Genomic DNA, 17,845 nt, shown 5'->3' with positions numbered 1-17,845 from the left:
AGCGAAAAATACAGTATATACAAAATAAAATAATATGAATCTGTGCAAGGAATACAGAGAATATAAGTAGCATAACAAGAATTATTGGAAGTTACATATTTTAATTTGTTATGTAAATGTAATATAGTGTACTTGTTTGTTTCTTTATCTTTTCTTACTCTATTGTTTTTATTCTTTCGTACCCTTTTTTGTATTATATGTTATGTATATTGGTCTATGTGAAAATTAATAAAGGGTTTAAAATAAATAAATAAAGGGAACAGGAAAGTAGAATTGCTGTTTTTTAAATGTACAAAAAAAATCACCTCTTCTCTGGATCACACACACACACACACACACACACACAAAAACAACTTCTGCACAAAAGCAGCAGCAATATTAAACCCATCTGTTAGGATGTTTCTTAAAACCAGGACACTCAGCTTGCAGTCAGAAAACCAACAAGACACCTGAATTATTGATATTGCCAGGAGTGGGATTGCGTACTCTGTGCCCTGTAAATATTCCAGCAATTCGTCGCTCAGTATATTTCCTCCTGTCTTCAGCTTGCTGTTTCTTTCCCAGTCACCTTCAGTAAACAAGGTGAGGAGGTAGAAAGGAACAGTGGGCTGCCGCACAATGTGTCTTGAGGTGAATCCATCGCATTACACGCACGCAAAACACATCCTCCAGCTTTTCTCATCATCCGGAAGGGCAACTTCCAGCAACTGGCCTTGCTGCCTTTAAATAACGCCAAAGAGTTCAAACACTAAGAGAGAGAGAGAGAGAGAGAGAGAGAGAGAGCCATTCAGACACAACTTGGGCAGGAAGGTTTTGCAATGGCAGTGAGACACTAAAGGACCATCGCAGCTGAATGAAGCCTCAGTGAATTGGCAGCACTTGTTTTTTTAGAAGGGGAGATGCAGGATGCGAAACAAAGCTCAAAGATGCTATAGCGATCAATATCCTGTAGTGTGCCTGAGTGCGCACACACGCACACATACACATAAGCAATGCCCTCCAGGTGGAGTACACTGTTTTCATTGCTAACCATTGCCACCCCCATCCTTGTGCCTTTTTATTCCTGCTTTGGGGCTGCTGGTATTGTAAGTGAGCAATGGGGAAAGCGTTAGTCACTCACTGCAGGGCAGAGAACCGGCAGCTTCAAAACAGCAGCTAAGATGCCCTCGGAAAGACATCCTCTCTCCCCACACACATTGTCAGAAGCCTCTTTCATTCCAGTGTTTCCACCCCTGGCAAGGCAGATGCCTTTCTCTTTGACAAGGATGAGAGAGAGAGAGAAAGGTCTGCAAGGCCAGCGCTTCTGAAAAGGGAAGGCTCCTTAAGCGCAGTGCTTGGGGTCAGATGCCAGCAAATATTGGATTTTATTTCTTTGCATACACATCATATGAGGGGGCAAGTGAGAATCAGGAGATTCCTGGTGGATCAGACCAAAAATCCATTGAATCTGGCTTCTTGTTTTCAACAGAAAAGCTCAGCGGAAGATCACCTGTTCTGCATGCAAAAAGTGCCATTTCATTCAGGAGAGATGAAATCCTGTAAAGTTTCTAGACCTCAACATGTAGGATTTTACTCTCCTCTCTGCCCTATTCACTCACCATGCAAACAGAACACCCAATAAAATGGGGGTGTATAACCAATTTTTGTCACAGAAGTTTAGGCTTTCCTGGAACCTTTATTACATACCGTTCCTTTCTCTTCAACCAGTTGTTTGGTTGATTGTCATTTTATGGCCTTCTAAATGCGTTTGTGGGCCGGGGGATAGTGGTTTGTTCTTGTTTTATTACGTATTTTGTAAAAAATTCTTTCCTGTAGCACCTTAAAGACCAACTAAGTTAGTTCTTGGTATAAGCTTTCGTGTGCATGCACACTTCTTCAGATACACACGAAAGGTCTGCAATGCACACAGATACATTTCGTGCATGCACACGAAAGCTTATACCAAGAACTAACTTAGTTGGTCTTTAAGGTGCTACAGGAAAGAATTTTTTACTTCGACTATGGCAGACCAACACGGCTACCCATCTGTACGTATTTTGTGTTCTTGTTTTGTGTTTTTATGTTGGGAACGGCCCTGTGATCTTCAGGTGAAGGGTGGCATACAAATTTAACAGATAATAATAATAGTAAAACTCTCGACTAGTATTTGGTTTTGGTTTCATGAGGTGAGGGAGAAACAGAGAAGCAAGAACTGCATCCAAAACCTACTCATAAAGATGTTGTAAACAAAATCTGCCCTTTTTCCCTTATGGGGTACCCAAGAGCCCATATAGAGTCCTTAAGTGGGTTCCCTATCAGTAGGAGAAAATAACAAAGGCCAACCAGAGAATATTGAGAAGCAAAGCAGCTAGTAAGCCTGATCTTTATTAAAACAGTTGCAACAGGGTGCTCCCCTCACACGCAAAAGAGAGGAGGAAGACGCAGGACAAAGGTGTGCAAGGGATGAGTTTGTGGTGAGTTCTGGCACCTCTTTCTCCAGAGAAATAGCACTGTGGGGAAGAACACGTGTTTACAAGCAAGACCAAAAGAGTGAGACCATTTTAAAAGAAGAAAGTTCTGAATGATACTGGGGCCCTGCAAAAATAAACCTGCCTGCCTGGAGGAAATATTTAAGCCCCCAACCCCACCCTGGAATGGACTGAAAGTGTATCACATCCTTCACAGCTCGCAAATGGGGCACATCTAAAATATTGAGCTAATTTCATACTTTCATTTATTAACCATTTAGAAAACGTTGCTAAATTGGCAAATTTTACATTGAAGTTTATGTCCCATTTGCAAGATCAGAGCATTTATTGTTTCCCAGATTTTTTTTTCTGCTGATCTAATTAAAATTGTTTGTGTTTAGCTTTCTAGAAGACGATGGCCAGAGAATAAACAAGATGGAAGAACATTAGTAATTATTAGAAGAGCAACATTTAGTCAATCGGGTCGATTAATTGATGTTGAGCTAGGATAGCAGAGCACTTTAATGCACTAATTGCACAAGCCCAAAGCGCCGGCCAGTGCATGCTTGAATCGCTCCCGCAAAATGCGGACAGACTAGATGGAAGCAACCAACCAGCCACAAATCCACCTAATGGTCGCATCAGCCAGCCCGCATTTTACCAGCTAACACTGCTGCTAGGATTGTGCTATTTTAAAAAATCGCATGATTAATTGGCTAAGATTTCTTTAATTGGGTGACAGCTCTAGCAATTACTACGTACAACTTGGACTTGCCGCAGGCAAAAAGCTAATATTGGAATTAGGACCTATTATGCGTTTTTATGTCCTGAGCTTTGCTGCCACCTAAAGGGAAAGAAGCGATTTCTTTCTAGGTTGGATCTAGGTTGGATCCTTTCTAGGTTGGATCCTGCCAACCTAGCAGTTCGAAAGCACAAAGTGCAAGTAGATAAATAGGTACCACTCCGGTGGGAAGGTAAACGGCATTTCCATGTGCTGCTTTGGTTCGCCAGGAGCGGCTTAGTCATGCTGTCCACATGACCCGGAAGCTGTACTCCAGCTCCCTTGGCCAATAAAGCGAGATGAGCGCCGCAACCCCAGAGTCGGCCATGACTGGACCTAATGGTCAGGGGTCCCTTTACCTGTACCTTTAAAGGGAAAGAATGGTGCTGGAGGAAACTCTTGAGAGTCCCATGGACTGCAAGAAGATCAAACTTATCCATTCTTCAGGAAATCAGCCCGGAGTGCTCACTGGAAGGATAGATCGTGAAGCTGAGGCTTCAATACTTTGGCCACCTCATGAGAAGAGAAGACTCCCTGGAAAAGACCCTGATGTTGGGAAAGATGGAGAGCACAAGGAGAAGGGGACGACAGAGGACGAAATGGTTGGACAGTGTTCTCGAAGCTACCAACATGAGTTTGACCAAACTGCGGGAGGCAGTGGAAGACAGGAGTGCCTGGCGTGCTCTGGTCCATGGGGTCATAAAGAGTCGGACACGACTAAACGACTAAACAACAACAACAACAAAGGGAAAGAAAAGGACAGCCACCAACTTGGAGGGCTTTAAAAGTGGATTAGGGTAGGTGAATTGATGGAGGAGACAACCATCAGCAGAGGCGTACCACCATGGCTGCGTTGTGCCTCCGCTGTCAGAGTCAGTAGAACACTATCTTCCAGGAATCATAAGGGAGAGGAGTGATTCTTGTGGGAATGTTGAGGAAGGTAGGAGAGGATATATAGATTAAATATTATCCCTCCTCACTCACTCCAGTGAGGAAGCAGCAGAGCACATTCCCTTACAGATTGCTGGAAGCAAGTTGATGATTTGTTAGAATCCTTTAAATTAAGCAATCCAGTCTGGCTTGTCCAGTTGGGATTGTTCCTGGTAAATTTCCCCTTTACAGTCGTACCTTGGTTGTCGAACACCCCAGAACTCAGACGTTTTGGCTCCCGAACAATCAAAACCCAGAAGTGAGTGTTATGCTTCTTTTGGAAGCTTTGGAGCTTCCTGCAGCCAATCAGAAGCCGTGATTTGGAAGTCAAACGCTTTGGAAGTGGAACGGACTTCCAGAACGGATTCCGTTTGACAACCAAGGTACGCCTGTTGTTATGTACTGAGTTGAATAGGATCCAAAATGCAGAGTCTGATTGGTCCTAGAACAATAGGATTCAGAATGCAGCAGTCTGATTGGTCCTAGAACAATAGGATTCAGAATGCAGCAGTCTGATTGGTCCACAGGAGCAACCCAATCCAGCTCCAGGTGGAAGTGAATCTGCAACCTGATTGGCCTACAGGAGAATCCCGGAATTAGCCAATCACGTGGGGCCCATTGTGTAAATAATGTATATAAAGCAGGCATTCTGGGGGAACTTCCATTCCTCCTCACCACTATGAGCTGAATAAAAGGCATGAAATCCATTCTCGACTCTGAGTATATTTCACCTGTAATTCCCTCTTAAAATAATAATAGCGTGACAGTCTTGTTTAAAAGTAAGAGTAAAGTTTACTTACATTCAGCTCACAGCAGTGCTCTGAAGGCAGGCTTTATCTTGTGCTTACAGTTACATTTGTAGAGAAAAGGTAAGTCTGAGCTGGGCCTCGGACTTTCTTCCTTGTGGCTTCCATCCTCTGTAAGGATGAGCCATGTGCTGGCTAAGAGCCAGAGGAGGAGGTCCAAGAGAGAAGCTTGAAAGGAGAAAATGGAAAAAGGGGAGATGGCTGCATGGCTAGCTCCTTTACTGGGTCTGCTAGGCTCACGTCCATCTACCTGGTCAAACACAAGGAGAGGTGGTTCCAGAACAGGTATGACAGGAAGTCCTCCCTGTCTGGAGCCACATTCCCCTTTGTGTCCACTAGGCAACAGGAAACTGTTGTACTTGACTGCTTCATTGATGATACATCCCACAATTATGAACTCAGGTCCAGCTTGTGGGCTTCCAATAGGTTGGCCACTGTGAGAACAGGATGCTAAAGTAGATCTAGCAGTCTATTCTTATGCTCTTATGATTATTCAAATCCCACTTTGACCATGAAACTCAGTTGAGGATCGTCACTCTCTCTCGGCCTATCCACCTCACAGGGTTGTTGTGAGCGAGAATCCATGTATGCCGCCTTGAACTCCTTGGAGAAAAGGCGGGTGTTGTGGACTGGTTGGGCACAGAAGAAAGTTGGGAGGAACCCACTGGGGAACTACCAAGGCAAGAAGGCTTAGAGCCCAGGGATTGGTGGTGGGGTGGCCATGAGTGGTCAAAGGAAAAGAGGGAAAGACTGGGAGGAAGAGGGGTTGGAAGCTGAAGAGGTAAGAGGGCTTGGTGAGCAGGGAAAGTCTGTGGCAGAGAGAAGTCAGAGGAAGAAGCTGAACCAGGAGAGGAGGGAGGTCAAGAGGCAGAGATGAGTCTGCCTGGTGAAGAGTCACAAGTATCTCCCCCTCCTGCTGCAACTAGCTCCTCTCCCTGTTTGTTTCCCAGTACCAGAAGAGGCATGAAAAGGGCAGAGGAGAGATTAGCTCATAGCTGTCAACCATCCCTTATTTGGCGGGAAACTCCCTTATCCCAGCGCCGTTTCCCGCTGCTGTCCCTTATTGATGATGTCCCTTAAATTTCCTGGGTTTCAAAGGAAGCAGCTCCTCTCCCTCCCTCCCTGCCTGCCTGCCAGGGAGGAGGGAGGCTCCAACTGTGTTGCTTGGCTGCGCTGCTCACCCAATAAGGAGTCAAAGAACGACTGGGGGGTGGAGCTTGCATGGCTTGTGCCCGGCCGCGTTGCCTGGGGCTCGCCTTTGCTCAGCGCTTCCCAGCGGAGAGGTGACGGTGGTATTTCCTTGCAATACTTTGGCCACCTCATGAGAAGAGAAGACTCCCTGGAAAAGACCCTGATGTTGGGAAAGATGGAGGGCACAAGGAGAAGGGGACGACAGAGGACGAGATGGTTGGATAGTGTTCTCGAAGCTACCAGCATGAGTTTGACCAAACTGTGGGAGGCAGTGGAAGACAGGAGTGCCTGGCGTGCTCTGGTCCATGGGGTCATGAAGAGTTGGACACAACTAAACGACTAAACAACAACAGCAACAATAAAAGAGTACGGGTGTTATATGCTGGCAAGGCCTCCCTCTGGCAGTGATCGTGCTGGAGCATTTGGCACTAACTGCAGCTTCCAAGTTTGCAACTGATCTCACTGAGTGCTTTCCACCCTCCTGCTCCCCAGCCCTTCTGTGCTTCTCTTTTTCTACCTCTTGCATTTTGCAGATTCCATAGTTTAGAGTTTTGTAAACTGGAGAAATAAATATTAGTAGGAAAAGTCCCTTCCATCTCCTGCCGTAGAAGAACTACTAATCCCTTGAAATGCAACCTCGGATGACCACCTGCGACAGCTGAGTGGCAAGGCGAGTCCTGCTGGCATAAAGGCCAGGAACTGTTGCCCTTGCAGCCATGCCTGGAGCGAAAGAACTTTAAGAGGCTTTAAGGTTAGCTAACAATGATGAGTGTTCTCTTCCTCACAGTCCGCGGACAGTCAGTCGCACATTGCCTTTTTTTGTCCTCTGGAGAGGAAAGCGAAAGCGCACAGCATTTAGCACCATGAACGAAAGGATTCACAGTCTGAGTTCTCGGAGCCTCTTGGTGCAACAGCTCCATCTACAGCAAGGAAGGTGCGGAAAGGGGATTTTGACTCAATGCAATTGTGCGGAGGGGAGTGTTTCGCTTTACATCAGAAATGGAAATGGGCTTGGAAGTTGCTGAGGTTCGCTTATTCATCCCGTCTCTGGAGCAGAAATTGATGCGGTGAATGTGTTTGGTGTTTACTGTGGTTCTTGCTTTCAGTCTGCAAATGATACATAACCAGGGCCGGATTGAGGTTTGATGAGGCCCTAAGCTACTGAAGGTAATGGGGCCCTTTACATATCCAGCTGCCCTTTGTCAACAACAAATTGTCGCTGTTTTTTTGTGTTGAATATATGCTATATGGTAATTTATGACCCTAATAGGTATCTAAAGTCATTGGCACATGTTGCTGTGCAACCAGTCCATGCAGAATGTAGGCACCCTATATATAGAAATGAGCAAACCAGTGATATTTTAGGAGCAGGCTAGCAGGCAGGGCCCATTATTTACATCATAGGAGCCTACACAACACAAAACACTGTTGCTGTATGTAGGTTTTATTTTATTTGTTTTTTATCATATGGGACGCAGGTGGCGCTGTGGGTTAAATCACTGAGCCTCTTGGGCTTGCCGATCAGAAGGTCAGCGGTTCGAATCCCCGCCACGGGGTGAGCTCCCGTTGCTCGGTCCCTGCTCCTGCCAACCTAGCAGTTCGAAAGCACATCAAAGTGCAAGTAGATAAATAGGCACCGCTCCAGCGGGAAGGTAAACGGCGTTTCCACGCGCTGCTCTGCTTCGCCAGAAGCGGCTTAGTCATGCTGGCCACATGACCCGGAAGCTGTACGCCAGCTCCCTCGGCCACTAAAGCGAGATGAGTGCCACAACCCCAGAGTCGGCCACGACTGGACCTAATGGTCAGGAGTCCCTTTACCTTTTATCATATATTTTGGAAATGTACATCCAGGTGTTTTTTCCCTTTACATTTTTTTGGGGGCCCCAAGAGAGTGGGGCCCTGATCTATAGCTTGTTTAGCTTATACGTAAATCCGGCACTGTACCTAACCTATTGCTCCCCCTGCCCCATCGTAGCCAGGATAGCTCAGTCAGTAGAGCATGAGACTCTTCCAGCATCACTGGGGGTAGGATTAGATTACCCTGGCGCTCCCTTTCCAACTCTACAATTCATTGTATCAATTCAGTGTGCATTGCATTTCCTTTGCATTGACACGAATGGGGTGGAGTAGTGTATTGGCAATGTTATTTGAGTAATTAATTACATAAGTTACATCATTTTTGCCACAGTGGATGGCGTGACAAACAATGCAGGTTTTGGCAGAAGGCGAACTGCAGAACTGAAACAGCAATGCATGTGACAAGCGCCGGACATAATCGAAAAAGCTGCCTTCTTACATCCATAGTTACAGTAAACAGCTGCATCACAATAAACTGGCATAGATTTATGGTTTCAAATACCTGTGGCCATTTTTAATGGACACCTTTCTAAGATATGCAGAAATTTCATTTGGCCAGAGCCAGTCCTAGCATTAAGCAAGGAAGCTGCCACTCTCTTTGAGCCCCTGTCATTCCCCTATAGTGCCACATTATTTATCTATCTCTCTATCTCTTTCTCCTCCTGTGCGCACCCAAGCTGTCCCTAAATCTGCTCCAGAGGATTGGGAAAACCTCCGGAACATATTTAGGGTAGCACAGGAGGGAGGAGAGGGCTAGAATATTCTGTTGCACAAGGAGAAAACCTTGTATTGGTGGAACATTCACCTTAGCAATACATGGGATGCAACCCAGTGCTTTTATCCTGCCTTCCTGAACTTTCGCTCCCTCTGTTTTCTGTTCCATTCTTCCCTGTATACATTTTCACGCAGCATGGTTTCCGTTCCATTCCAGCTTGTGGCTTGACAGGGCCTCCTCTGTGGTGGCATCCCATTGATGGAACTCCCTCCCTTTTCTGTGATGCTGGCCTAAATGGGCCGTTGGACTTGTCCTAAGTTTCTTAAACTGGGGGTATCTTTAATCATGCTTCTGGGGAGACTTTTGCTGCAGCAACAGGACTTCTCACTCCTTTCCTCTCCTCCCTACCCCAAATTGGCTCCGGAGGGCTGCTCTATTTTTTGGAGGGGACTGCATGTGAGGTTGCAGGATGGAGAAGAGGAAGAGGAAATCCCTTCAGTTGGTGGGTGGACAGGTAGATGTCATGTGACCCATTGCCTTTTGCGTTGCGTCATTGTTCTTTATCTATTAGAGAGAGTAAGCCACATGGATAAAGAGAAACAGAGTCCGACATTTTTAATGAAATGCATAATGAACACGCACTTGTTTCAATAGAAATAGAACTTTATTAGTAAGACCATGCACATATACATGTATTTATATATATTCATTTATTTATTTATATTTTAAAATACATCTATTTCCCACCCACCCACCGTTCACTTAAAAAAAAAGAGAGAAAGAGAGAAAATAAGAAGAAAAGCATAAAAACCTTTCCGATAGATCTCAAGTAGGTCCAAAATGTTGATTGTACAACACACACAAAAAGTCACTCCAGCAAAGTGCCATAAAAAAATCGAACCCAACCCACACCTCCTCGACATCTGAATTCAAGGCCTATTCATTCTGTTATCTAGCAAATGCATTGTTGCATTTCTGATACCATCCAGGGCTGCAACTTCTTAATAAGCTAACGGGGTGATTGATTGACAAACGGGGTCACAAGCCATTTTAGCAGGAGCCTTGTGGCACCTTAGAGGCTAAGATGTTTGTCTGTGGCAGTATCCACAGCCCGAATCCTATCAAATTGCCGGTGATATCTTTGACACCACTTACAACGGCTGTTTTCTGCAGCTGTGGTTTGTGGTGAGGAAGAGGCAACACCTAGGAGATTTTAAAATGAGATAACTGTTTTAATCTCCAGGAATCAGTGGCTCTGGCAAAGGTACATGCAAACAGATGCAGTCCCCATGATTGCAAGCAGCTCATAAAAGAAAAGGAACATAAAGCAGATCCTGTGTTTCCTGGCCAAATTAAATTTCAGTTCTTGCCCATTGTACGTGGAAATCAATTGTAGCTACAGCTGAAGTTGCAAAATGGTAGCAGAAACGCAAAAAGTAAAACAGAATAGGGCCACACTCAAACCATACATTTAAAGCACTATGAGACCGTTTTAAACAAGCATGGCTTCCCCCAAGGAATTCTGGGAGCTGTCATTTCCTAAGGCTGCTGACAGTTGTTACGAGACCTCAATTCCACTCCCAGAGCTACAATTCCCTGGGAAGAGGGATTGAATGCGAAACCACTGTGGGAACTGTAGATCCACGAAGGGAACAGGGGTCTCCTAACAGTTCTCAGCACCCTTAATGAACCACAGCTCCCAGAATTATTTGGGGAAAGCAGTGACTGTTTAAAGCAGTATCATAATACAGGCATGGTGTGAATGTGGCCTAGGTCTCAATATGTATGCGGAGTTTTGGGTCCAGGTCTGCTCTGATTACAGTCTGAAGTCCTATCAGAGTTTTGTACAGAACAATGGCTTTTTAGGGTAGACCCAAGGACCAAGCATGGATCTTCACAGAGCATCAAATCATCCTCGGCTGTAGCACGCTTTTTACAGTTATCACAGAGAAGAATTGAAGGCTCACATGATAAGGGAACTGTAAGGCACAATATTCCATATACTCAACCACACACATTCAGCAACCATAGCAAAGAGCGAACGGGGAAAAAAGAGCGAGCAAGATACAGGTTTTCTAGAATAACAGCTCATTCACAGCTTCCGACCTGAAATTGAGGCGTAACAAGATTCACCGCACTGGCATTGCCACAGAGCAAAACAGAAATGTTGGTAGCGTCCACCTTTCCAAACTGGCAAATTTGGCATGTGTCCTCTCCCCTCCCCCCTCCAAAAAAAAAAATTGTCCAGATAGTCTCAACTTTTGTGGGCCAAAGAAATGGCTTTGGTCTGTGTAATAGTCATCCTTAGGGAAAATCCATGCCTCTTCTCACACCAAGTAAGGGAAACAGCAATCTCCTACCTCTCCAATTCCCATCACCCCTGACCATTGGCCATGCATACAGGGGCTGATGGGAGTTGTAGTTCAGCAACCTCTAGAGGACCAGAGGTTCCCACCCCCTGCTCAAGATGATGTGAGTTGGGGCCAAACTCCTTGAGAACAGGTTACTGCTTTCTGACTAACCCACAGACCAGCACTCTATGAGGGCAATGCTAAAGAGAGCTGTAGAATGGCAACTTGGAAGAAAACTTAGCACTACCCTAAGGAGACATGTCACTAGTCCTCTTGAACTATTTTAGCTTTCCTTGAAGCTCTTCAGATGTTTCCCCTAAAGAAGAACTGCCAGAAGGCCTTCAAGTTCCATTGCAGATGACATCCTGCAGACATGCAAACCCCACTCTGAGAAATTGCACCTAGTCTTTTAGGCATTCCACTATACTATGGAATAGACCCACTGAAATTTATGTACCTAAGTTAGCCACGTCCGTTGATTTCAGTGAGTAGGATTAATGTTGGCTGGAACCCTTAATTGTTCTGCCAGACTATTTGATTTTGGATGCAGTTCTGATGGCAACGCGCTACCCATTCACAACAATTCAGGATGAATAGCCACACTAAAGGGTTATCTTATAATGACTGGAGAGAGGAGGTGGCTATGCAGTTGGTTCAGCTGTTTTTATATATACAATTGTTTTACGTATGTTTTATTGTATCATGAAATGGCCTCAAGATGCTTAATAATAATAATAGGTTTGTGGGGTCAGTATGAATGACACCTGCAGGCCCCTTCCAAACATGTGACCTGTGAGGTCAGAAAGAGTAACAGGAAACCTGCTGAACCAGCCCAACCTGCTCCTTTGCTAAGGAGCTTATCTGGCCAGTTAAGTACCTCCATTCACATGTGCAAAGTGGCTGCCCTGCTTCCATGAATGGGTTAGTGTTTTCCCGCATCACCTAATTGAATGCCAACATCCTTCTGGAAGGGAGAACAATAGGCGAAGGGTGACCATATGTTTCTGCTTGTGAGTTTGGGTAGGACCACTGGGGAATCTGTGTCAGAAGGTCTGCAAACACCACCTTGGTAGTCAAGCTAAGCTGGGGGCTAACTGTGATTTGCTGCAAGAATATCTCACAAATGCTTATCTGCTTGGGAGCCTTTGTTTCGTTCAGTTAGTGGCGACCAGGGAGCTTCTCAAGCTGGCTGCTCCTCAGCTACTCCTTTATCTGAGAGGTGGAAGGGTCCTCTAAGCCAGGGGTGAGTTAATAGGGCTATTGATGCCAGCCTATGTAGCTTGCTTTGTGTATAAATAATACTTAACATATCAGCACTTTGCAGACAATTCATGATGGCCTCTTCCTGCTCTGCTGTTTGCCCTGTGTCTGTAACGGCAGCAAGACTTTGCAGGCTGTGTTGTCAGTTTAGACCTCTTATAATAAAGCACTAGGGACGTGGGTTAAACCACAGAGCCTAGGACTTGCCGATCAGAAGGTCGGTGGTTCGAATCCCCACGACGGGGTGAGCTCACGTTGCTCGGTCCCTGCTCCTGCCAACCTAGCAGTTCGAAAGCACATCAAAGTGCAAGTAGATAAATAGGTACCGCTCCGGCGGAAAGGTAAATGGTGTTTCCGTGCACTGCTCTGGTTCACCAGAAGCGGCTTAGTCATGCTGGCCACATGACCCGGAAGCTGTACGCCGGGTCCCTCGGCCAGTAAAGTGAGATGAGCGCCGCAACCCCAGAGTCGGCCACGACTGGACCTAATGGTCAGGGGTCCCTTCACCTTTACCTAATAAAGCACTAGAATTGATCCCTCTGGTGTTTTCGATAGGCTTCTTTGATATCCCTGCACCAAACCATGCACACAGTCCCTCTGCTGGGCCTGTGGATCAGGACAGAGATTTGGCCAATGCTGGAATCTGGAGACACAGAGACTTGTCTTGATCTGTGCTGGTCCCAAAGATGTGGCTCACGGCTCCCGGAAACCTAATGGAGGAGCAAGATATGCTGGGTTGTTGCTGCTGTGAGCTGTTCCATCCCATGCACAGGTTGTATATATGCGTAAATAAAGCCATACATCCCAAAGACACCATCACCTCCATGGACCTTCATTCCAAGGAAACCAAAACCTGGATAAGCACTGGACTCCCTGGCATCTCTCACCAGTTGGAAACTGGGATGTACACAACGGTAATAGCAATGTAAGCCAACAACCTGGGACACTTGATTAAATTTTCCTTGGAACATGCCAGAGCTGCCAACAGATACATTCAATGCAATGATGGCTGATGTCCATTGCGACTGGTAGGGCGGAAGGCAAGGAGACTAACAGCAGGTGGCGCCAGAGCCAATGGCAGGCAGAGCCAAGTCATTCTATGTTTTGTCCCCCTCCTCCTGTCTGCTGAGCTGAAGAAGGGGCAACACAGAGGAGGAAGCAGACAGCCAGAGCCAACCCCCTAGACTGGTTGTAGGCAAGAAGGCAGGCTGGTGGGGGTTGGCTGTGGGCACTCTAAGGTTGGTGGGGCAGTGCCCCATTTGCCCTAAGTAAACCAGCCTCCGCTGATTCAGTGGTAAAAAGGGAAACCACCAGGGCTGATTGCTGCCAACGTGAATTTGACTGCTGACTCTAACTACATTGGGATTGCCAATATTCCGAACACACTGTGATCAGTAGGAAAAAGGCTGATGTCCTCAAGTTCCTTATCTAGAAGCCATTATTTTTTTAAAAAAAAAGAAAGAAAGCAGGAAAAACATGCAACATTCCACTGAACGCTAAATAGCCAATTTTCTGCTAGGCACACTTCAGTCTCCAATGCCACCTGCCGCGATGGCAAACTGTTTATACACTCTCAGATGCCTAAAGCACGACGCTCAACATTATTATTGAGTTGTGCAGAGGCAGTACAGAGGCAGCCTCTGTGCAAAGCTATCTCATGAGGCGGTATCAAAGCACGAGAAATCTAAGGTCAGTTAAGGCTAACAGTGCACAGAGGAGCCAGTATCTGGAGGGCACCCAGTTGGCTACCCTGGAGAGCCCCATTGGTTAGAGCATGGTGCTGACGATGCCAAGCTTGCAGGCTCAATCCCTGCATGGTACAGCTGCATATTCCTGCAGTTGCAGGGGGTTGGACTAGATGATCCTCAGGGTCCCTTCCAACTCTACAATTCTATGATTCTGCCCCTGGCTCTCAACGGACCTCGACATCGGTCACTTTGCAAACCGCTTTGGAGTTTTCTTACAACCGAGCGCCACACAAATGTTGTGAAACAAGCAATACGCAAGTGCGTGGGTCGGCGCCAGCCCTGGTACTCAAGCACATTCATCCTTCACTGGCTGTAGCATGCAGGTGTGTGCAAGCATCACAAAATAGGATTTCCACATCGCCCAGCACCAGCAGACACACAGTGAGGTCCATTCGCACGATCAGCTGGGAATCCTCACAAGCACCCCTAGAGTTAGCTAATGATGTGTGTGCAAAAACGAGCAAAAACACAGGCAAAACCGAGGCATTTTAAGTTGGCTCAGAATGATGGTCCCCTCCCTCCCCACCCCTTTGCTAGACTTCGCGAAAGATTTTTCTTACTTGCCCCCCTAGAAAAGAAACATTCAGAGACGGCTTTAACTGCCCCTTGCATAAGAACGATGGTTTTGCTTGCAGAAGTTAAGAGGACACCCTCGTATAACATCTGTCAGTATTAGTCCTTCTTGAACTTAAGCTTTCTTTAAAATAAAAATAAAATAAAGTTACAACGTACAAACGCAAACAAAGAGATCCATATGCTTGCAAATGATGGCATCCCATTAGGGCCCAACCCTTTGGATTGTTCTCCCGCGTAAACCCGAAGGAAATTCAGTAGGAGCCACGGAACAGCACAATACGGACTTCATCTCAGCAGTGCATCTTCAGGAAAATGTTGTGTCCTTTAATGCTGAATGATGCAACTTTCAAAGGTTCAAATATAAGCTTCCCTAGATTGGAAGGCACACCCACACTGCAGATGTAGGCCACATCTGCACCACACATTTAAAGCACTATCAGACCTCTTTGAACAGCCACGGCTTTCCCCAAAGGAATCATGGGAAGTCTAGTTTGCTAAAGGTGCTGAGACCCCTATTCTCAACTGCAATTCCCTGAGTGGTTTAACCGTCAAGCCCTCTTCCCAGAGAACTATGGGATTTATAACTCTGCGGGGGGAAACAAGGGTCCCCTAGGAACTTGCAGCACCCTTAACAAACTACAGTTCCCAGGATTTCTTGGGACTGTTAAAGTGGTATAAATGCGCTTTCAATGTGTGGTGTGGATTCGGCCTTAAACTCGCTTCTTCTTGGAGTTTAATTTTGACGTAAGCCCAAAGGAAAGGCCCTGTTACTCCCTCTTACTGACTCTGCCTCCCTAGGGAACTGTGGGGATTGTAGTAGGAACTGATAGCAAAAACCTCAGCAAACTATAGTTCCCAAGATTAATTAGCAGAAGTCCAGAGTAAAAATTGGTACAAATCTGCCATGAGCTTGTAGTGTCAATCGGGACTTGGTGCATTCCTCATTTTGGATTCTGCGGCCTCTTGCACCTTCCTGTCTAATACTTCTCTTTGGCAATTTCACCACACACCATGGGCAGCAATGGCATCCTCACCAATCTTTGTTGATCTCCATCTTCCTTTGCGTGACATGCTCGAGGGTCGTAGAAGACATTCGCTAAGCTTCAGCTGGATGCATTCATCAACTGTGAACACTGGGACAACTGCCTTGTATGGTTCACTGAATCAAACATATATTTGTCCCCCAAATCACACACACACACACACACACACACACACACACACACACACAAAACGACCTGCCAAAGCATTAATACTGATAAGCACCCTGCCACTGAACCGTCATATAAGCTTGACAGGAACTTAAAGAGGATCGCTTAGAAAGCAGTGATCACGGGGCAAATGCGTTTTTCCGGCTCACCAAATTCACTGAAGTTACACAAAGTCAGAAGTGCCAACGAAAACAAGGAACCATGCGTGCTGGCAAAGTCAGCAAGCCAGCAAATGAATGGCTAAGCATAACAATCTCAGAACAGTTAATAGCGTGGAATACCCTAAGCAAAAAAAGCGTGAAAAGGAATCCATATCTGTAACGGCAGAGAACCCTTCGATGCCGAAGGACTCCCTTAAAATGAAAGCTTGTTTCTTGACCCTTCTGAGAAGTCAATCTGATTCTCACCAAAAACCTCACTAACGGATTAGTCTCCTGTCGTCAGTTTACGTTTCCTAAGCAAGGGTGGTCTAGTTAAGCTGCTAATGTTAATTCATCTATTTACATAACGGACAAATCGAAAAGCCACTGATCGCTGAGCACAAGATCTCTCTCTGCTTCTGAGGAACCTCCCTATTGCACCAGTTCCAAGCGATGTTTGCAACCAAGCTGGCCGAAGCTCACCCAGAGCAACCATCATTGCAGCCTAAGATGACGCAATAACCTTTGACCTCTCCCTACGGTTGCAGCTAGCGCCTCGCCATAGCAGGCTAAGAAGCCCTCCTAGCCGCTCAGAAGCAAAACAGCCAGCAGGTCTACAAGAAAAGAAAGCACAACCGTTACTCCATCTTATAAATAAGCAACTGAGAATTCTGCTCCAGATGGCCACTCGTGTAGCCCACTCTGTAAATGGCATTCTCCGTAGGGTAAGGCACGATATGATACGAATGCAGCTCTTCGTAATAAAGGGATTGAGAACGGCATTCTTGGACCATGAACTTCAGCCGTTTTCGTGCATCCGCGTAGGCAGTCCGGCAGCACGGACTCCCCTTAAAGTATTCATAGCGTTCCCTCTCCGTTTCCAGGTGAATCTTCCGCAGCAGGTTGTTGATCAAGACGGACCGGCGGAGGTAGATCTCAGGATCTTCAAGGAACTGGAGCTTCTGCAGAGAAAGTTTCAAGATACAAGTCCGGTCTTCGGGCAGGATCAGGTGCTGAGGTGAGTTTAAAGGATAAATAGAGACCGTTAGCGCAGAAAACTGATTTAGTACATAATAGAAACATCAGATGTGTGGGATGCAACATAAGCAGTCAAATATAACACTTCCTGTTTGCCCAGAGTGGACATGCAGGGGAATGTTGGTCCAGCCAGTTGAACTTCCTGTTACACCTGGTCTGGAGCACCCTTCCTTTGCATGTGACCAGGTGGGTTGGTGTGACCCTTCCAGACCTAACAAAAGGTCCAGTCACACAGCCACCTTCCTCTTTTGATGCCTTCTCTTGTCTTGGACTGCACTGCTCGCTCTCAGCCAGCAGCATGTGGGATGAATTCTCATTTGGGATGAACTCAAACCCTCTTCTGTAACTCTAAGCTAAAGCCTGTCTTCGGGAATCCAACTGTGAACTGAATGTGAGTAAACTTCTTATTACTTTTAAAAGAAGACTGTTGTGTCTGTATTCTTTTAGGGGGGGAATCAAAGGGGTCTTAACAGGAATAATAGAACTTAAGAGATTCTTTTTTTAAAAAAAATGATATTTATTAAAGTTTCAGATAAAAAGAAAACACATCAATAAAAGAGAATTTAACAGTAAAAAAAAAAATACACAATACAAAATTAAAAATTAAAAATAAAATAAAAAGAGAAAAAAACAGTTAAAAACAATTCTATCTTTTCATTACTACTTTTGAATTTACTTATTTTCTGGACCTCCTCATACCTCCCTCTTTTGTACTCCAATTTAGTTTATTTGTCCAGCAATTCCTTTCCCTCTTTTTTAATCCCAATCCTTAATCTTAATATAATATAACATTA

At 45.6% G+C, this 17,845-nt stretch overlaps 1 long non-coding RNA gene across 2 annotated transcripts in view; it reads right to left on the bottom strand.

The window, feature by feature from the left end:
* LOC308470319 overlaps positions 1–17,845 on the bottom strand; it is a 97,577-nt gene that overhangs the window by 64,494 nt on the left and 15,238 nt on the right. For both annotated transcript variants that reach the window (XR_013982364.1, XR_013982365.1), the window contains exon 4: positions 11,159–17,026. This is a non-coding gene — a long non-coding RNA (uncharacterized lncRNA). The remainder of the gene's footprint in view (positions 1–11,158; positions 17,027–17,845) is intronic.

Source organism: Podarcis pityusensis (assembly GCF_964106645.2).
Source record: "Podarcis pityusensis genome assembly, chromosome: 1".
Taxonomy (NCBI): Eukaryota; Metazoa; Chordata; class Lepidosauria; order Squamata; family Lacertidae; genus Podarcis; species Podarcis pityusensis.
The sequence above is the reverse complement of the archived record's forward strand: the minus strand, read 5'-3'. Positions and strand labels throughout refer to the sequence as shown.